Genomic DNA, 6,252 nt, shown 5'->3' with positions numbered 1-6,252 from the left:
TTCTGACCATATCCTCCTCCCCTTCTCTCTGCCTCTGCCTCCTCCCCTTTCCATCTGCCCAACATGCCTTTACATCTTCCACCTGCTTCATGCATCTTCGCCTCGTCCCCTCTCTGTCCATTTTCTCTTTCCCCTTGCTTTGTCCATCCCCTCCTCTATCCATCTCAACCTGTCCCCAGCCAAGCTCTTTAGCATGTGTAGCACTGCAATACAGTTCAATGAAATAGACAGCTATGACGCTCACAACATGCTTGTCATGCAGGGCAGGCTACATAACAGGGGTCTGAAAATAATTTGTTTGAAATGATCATTAAATGGACACCCTAGCTGCAAACAGGCGTTGACGTACTTCATTGGGGACATGTTGAAAATGTGTGCCCCGACTGGGACTCGAACCCAGGATCTCCTGCTTACATGGCAGACGCTCTGTCCATCTGAGCCACCGAGGGCTAGGGTGTCCATTTAATTATCATTTCATTTCTACAAAGCTACATGGTCATCAACGGTAACTGTTCTTTCAGGAAAAGGTACTACCGTCATATATAGATAATAATTTGTTTGCCTCTGATGTACAAGCTGCCTCACAGAGCAGGTCGATAAAGCACACCAATACTAGTCTAACACAACAGACCATCATGCAGAGCTGCCTACACATTGGAGGCTGAAATCTAGTTCTTGGCTCTGATGTGTAGGCTGCCCTACAACTGAGGTTGATTTGGCAGGGGTTTAGGAGGAGACCCCAAACAATAAAACATGCACCCCACTTTATATGTATAAAAGATCACTAGCTGAGGAACTCAGCCCAGGTATTTATTTATTCTAATCTTGTTTTAGTCCATCTCATCCTCCATCCTCTCTCTATCCATCTCCTCCCTCCCACTTTCTCCCCCTCCTCCTCCCTCTCTGCCTGTCAATTTCATCCTCTTCCTTCTGTCCATCTCATCATCTCTTCTCCCTCTGCTCACTGCAACTGCCTTCTCCCCCCTTTTTCTTGTCCACAAAGTCCTCCCCTCATTCTCTGTCCCAATGGGAGGGTGGTGGGTTTTACCTCCACAGTATTCCTTCCCAGAGTTTGGTTGAAATAGATCCAGGGGCTTAGGAGGAGATGTTTAACATGTGCCTGTGTGACATATATTGCTCACGTTTGTGTCTGGTTCTCTGCTATTCTGCACCATATGACTCCAGAGAGAGTCATAAATTTATTTCTGGTATTCAGCCATGCGGCTTCATCTTAGGTCCTGAAATACATTGGAAAAATTATTGAATCACTGTGGTGCTCTCTCTCGCGATCTGGTTGACACACTGAACAACTAAAATAAGAGAAAAATTGAAATTTATACTTTTAAACGTATTCAAAGCCAAGTAAACGCACAAAATAAAATCCAACAAATTTTTTCGAACATTTTGACGTCTCCCGTTCTCATCCAAATTCTGGCTGCTAGTAGTAATGGGGACTCACTGTATTTTTATACAAATAATAAGTCATGAACCTAATAAATCCTGTTGAGATTGCTGCAGGTATTCCTCAGTTATGATTAAGTGTCAACCCCTTTTCATTCCCATCCCTGTAGGCAGTTCTTAACCGTACATTGTGTTTCCAGATAGTGAGTAAACGGTAAACACATGATGCTTGAAAGAATCAAGCGCACTTCCATAAAACAACTTGCAACTTCTGATTACTTTACCATTAAACTTAAGGGTAACTGAGACAGACAGAGTTGTAACCTATCTGCAATATTATGCAATCTGTGTCTTGAAAAAACAATAATTGAAAACAATAATACATTTGGAGAGGGATCTAAAGTTAAGGGGATGGAATCAAAACCTTGTATATTGGAAATGACATTGTGAATGTGACAGAGATGACAAAAGGCCTGGAAGATCAGTTGAACCCAATGAATAGGGTTTTGAAAAAAGGTGAATATCAGCAAAAGTAAACAAAGGGAATTGGAGCATAGTCTAATTAAATACGAAAATCTTGAGGCAATTTTATTTGGAAATCGGACACGAAAGTAGTACAGCAGATGAGTTTTGTTACGTGGGTAGCAAAATCCTAATTGACGAAGGCCGAAATACAGCGTCTGTAAAATGCAGACTGACAATAGCAAGAAAATTGAATCAAAGAACGAGAAATATAAATTTTAATTTAATAAAACATACTTTTCCAGCATCAGTCACTTTTATTTATTCGCACGACCCTTTTCGGTAACATGCTACCTTTATCAGGTACTTAAGTGTTTTTTATACATGAAGTGTTAATTAGAAATGCATATGAAGTTATAAAGAGAAATAGAACAGATATAACACCACTACTTTATAATTCTTCACACAGTTGCTTACAGTGATTTTTTTCACACTTCCCAAACAGTGGGTTACTGTGTTTTGTTTTTCGGAAAAAACTCGCACTGGCAGACATTCTCACACAGTTGTTATGTAATCAGAATGGTTCCAGCCTGATGCATTTCACCATTAACAGATCAGTAGATGTGAAAGACCTCATCCGTGTGTTACACTCATTTTAGTCTGAACACTATGTCCTTGTTCTTCCATTCCATTCTTGGAATGACAAAAAATAAAATGCGTGCTACTTAAAGCATGGGACGCTGTTGGCTCACACCCGGGGCGGGCAAATTCCAGAGAATACCGCGGCAGCTTTCTGCAGACGACGTGTGCGGCAAGTTGGCGGTTCATAAGGCTTAAGCCGGCAGTACTTTGACAAAACGCCGTCGCCCTGGGGCTCGGCAGCAGCCGCCAAGTTCCGGCGGTGCCTCACCCACACCCCCTCCCCAACTTGCGGCAAACACGACATCAAACAGGCACGCCGGGTCGCCCAGAGAAGAGAGGCCTCTCTGCGCCTGAAGACGGCTACAGATAGGCAGCGCGGTGGCCTAGTGGCGGTGTCTCCCCTAAATATAACCTCCTGTAGGAGTGACATTTTCGTTGTCATAATGCCTCGTTACTGCTGAAGGCTGAAATCGAGAAACAGAGAGAATCTTGAATTACGGTGTTGGGGCAAAAACAACACCGGATGTGGTAACATAAGTACTGGGGCCACTTCGTGGGATTGAAATGAAATAAGGTATTCATACGTCACACGGATGAGTGGTTTTTGTCTCTGGAAGGCAGTACGGGACAAAGAACTAAAATAATGGCTTGTTACTATCGACAAGTCGATAAGGGGAGCGGACTATCGGCAGAAGAGAAGAAGAAGCGGGAAATTTTTCGCTAGAACTTGAAAGAATCCGATGTGAGGAACTAGGAATGTGATCTGATGTGTTTCGTGTCATGATTTGGTTTGACGTGTGGTTGTTTTTGATGGCAAAGCACAATAAGTACCTTCTCTGTACGACAACAACGGTGATGTTACTGCTAACAGTGTCACTAAAGCAGAGTTACTAAACACGGTTTTCTGAAGTTCTTTCATAAAAGAAGACATAGTAAATATTCCAGAATTCGAATCAAGAACAACTGCAAACATGAGTAACTTAAGAGTAGATATCTTCGATGTAGCGAAGCAGCTTAAAACAACAAACGCAAGGACTCCTGTCCATATTGTATACCAGTCAGGTCCTTTCAGATTATGCTGATACAACAGCTCCATACTTAGGAATCGTACCGACTGCTAGCTCGGAGAAAGATCTGGAAAGTTGCACAAGTCATACTAATACCCGAGAAATGAAACAGGAGTAATCCGCTGAATTAAAGACCCACATTACTAACGTCGATAAGCTGCAGTATTTTGGAACATATACTGTGCTCTAACATTATGAATTACCTCGAAGACATTGATTTGGCTTATAGCCAGCACGTATTAAAAAATATCGTTCTTGTGAAATACAACTAGGTCTTTATACTCACGAATTAATGAGTGCTATCGGCAGAGGATGTCAAAATGATTCCATATTTTAAGATTTCCAGAACGCTTGACACAGTTCCTTACAAGTGACTTCTGATCGGATTGCGTGCTTATGGAATATCGTCTTACGAAGTAGTGTGACTGGATTCGTGATTTGCTGTCAGCAAGGTAACAGTTCGTAGTAATGGACGGAAAATCATCGGGTAAAACAGAAGTAATATCTGGCGTTCAGAGGAAGTGTGCATGCCCTCTGCCGTTCGTTACCTACACAAACTATTTAGGAGACAATTTGTGCAGACCACTTACATTGTTTGCAAATGATACCGTCCTTTGCTGTCATGTAAAGTCATCAGATGATCAAAACCAACTGCAAAATGATTTAGACAAAATGTCTGTATGATGCAAAAAGTGGCAATTGACTCTGAATAATGAAAAGTATGAAGTCATCCACAGGAGTAGACTAGTAAACGGAATCCGCTAAATTTTGGTTAGACGATGAATCACACAAATCTAATGGCTGTGAAATCATCTAAATACGAGGGTTGGAACTTAAATAGTGGGAGCTATTTATTCACAACCGATGCAAAAGAGTTACATGTTTGCACCTGTTACTGTCCTTCAAAGTAGTCACCAGCGTTGCGTAGAACCCGTTGCCAGCGATGTGGAAGGCGTAGTATACCGTCAGCAGAGTCTGTTCTGTTGATGGTGCGAATGCAGCGGTCTAAAGTTATGGTGAGTCTCGTGTACAACTGTGATGGTGTTATACTAACGCATTAGGTTACTCCACGGCAGACCATTAATGCACAGTATTACTGTTTGTTTTTGGAGCATCACCTGCGACCAGCTTTGCGAAAGAAGCGGCGACACTTTCTTAACAACCCAGACATCATTTTGCACGACAATGCGCGGACGCATACTGCGCAAGCTGTGGCTGCTCTGTTCGGTCGATGGGACTGGGAAGTACTGCACCATCCACCATACTCCCCGGACGTAAGTACTTGTGACTTTGATTTGACTCCGAAGATGAAGAAACCACTTCGTGGCATTCGCTTTAGGACTGTTCCAGAGATTCGACAGGCAGTAGACCGCTCCATTAGCACCATCAACAGAACATGCTCAGCTAACGGTATACTACGCCTTCCACATAGCTAGCAACGGGTTCTACACAACGCGGTGACTACTTTGAAGGACAGTAACAGGTTCAAACACGTAACTCTTCTATATCGGTTGTGAATAAATACACTCCTGGAAATGGAAAAAAGAACACATTGATACCGGTGTGTCAGACCCACCAGACTTGCTCCGGACACTGCGAGAGGGCTGTACAAGCAATGATCACACGCACGGCACAGCGGACACACCAGGAACCGCGGTGTTGGCCGTCGAATGGCGCTAGCTGCGCAGCATTTGTGCACCGCCGCCGTCAGTGTCAGCCAGTTTGCCGTGGCATACGGAGCTCCATCGCAGTCTTTAACACTGGTAGCATGCCGCGACAGCGTGGACGTGATCCGTATGTGCAGTTGACGGACTTTGAGCGAGGGCGTATAGTGGGCATGCGGGAGGCCGGGTGGACGTACCGCCGAATTGCTCAACACGTGGGGCGTGAGGTCTCCACAGTACATCGATGTTGTCGCCAGTGGTCGGCGGAAGGTGCTCGTGCCCGTCGACCTGGGACCGGACCGCAGCGACGCACGGATGCACGCCAAGACCGTAGGATCCTACGCAGTGCCGTAGGGGACCGCACCGCCACTTCCCAGCAAATTAGGGACACTGTTGCTCCTGGGGTATCGGCGAGGACCATTCGCAACCGTCTCCATGAAGCTGGGCTACGGTCCCGCACACCGTTAGGCCGTCTTCCGCTCACGCCGCAACATCGTGCAGCCCGCATCCAGTGGTGTCGCGACAGGCGTGAATGGAGGGACGAATGGAGACGTGTCGTCTTCAGCGATTAGAGTCGCTTCTGCCTTGGCGCCAATGATGGTCGTATGCGTGTTTGGCGCCGTGCAGGTGAGCGCCACAATCAGGACTGCCTACGACCGAGGCACACAGGGCCAACACCCGGCATCATGGTGTGGGGAGCGATCTCCTACACTGGCCGTACACCACTGGTGATCGTCGAGGGGACACTGAATAGTGCACGGTACATCCAAACCGTCATCGAACCCATCGTTCTACCATTCCTAGACCGGCAAGGGAACTTGCTGTTCCAACAGGACAATGCACGTCCGCATGTATCCCGTACCACCCAACGTGCTCTAGAAGGTGTAAGTCAACTACCCTGGCCAGCAAGATCTCCGGATCTGTCCCCCATTGAGCATGTTTGGGACTGGATGAAGCGTCGTCTCACGCGGTCTGCACGTCCAGCACGAACGCTGGTCCAACTGAGGCTCCAGGTG

General features: G+C 45.8%; 1 non-coding gene across 1 annotated transcript; it reads right to left on the bottom strand.

Annotated features, from left to right (window-relative positions):
• Positions 1 to 375: 375 nt before the first annotated feature.
• Positions 376 to 450, bottom strand: Trnat-ugu (transfer RNA threonine (anticodon UGU)). Its single transcript has one exon. It is a non-coding gene; the product is annotated as a tRNA-Thr (tRNA).
• Between the last annotated feature and the right edge of the window lie 5,802 nt (positions 451 to 6,252).

This window comes from Schistocerca cancellata, chromosome 2 (genome assembly GCF_023864275.1).
Source record: "Schistocerca cancellata isolate TAMUIC-IGC-003103 chromosome 2, iqSchCanc2.1, whole genome shotgun sequence".
Taxonomy (NCBI): Eukaryota; Metazoa; Arthropoda; class Insecta; order Orthoptera; family Acrididae; genus Schistocerca; species Schistocerca cancellata.
Note: the sequence above shows the minus strand (reverse complement) of the source record. Positions and strands in the feature narration are given on the sequence as shown.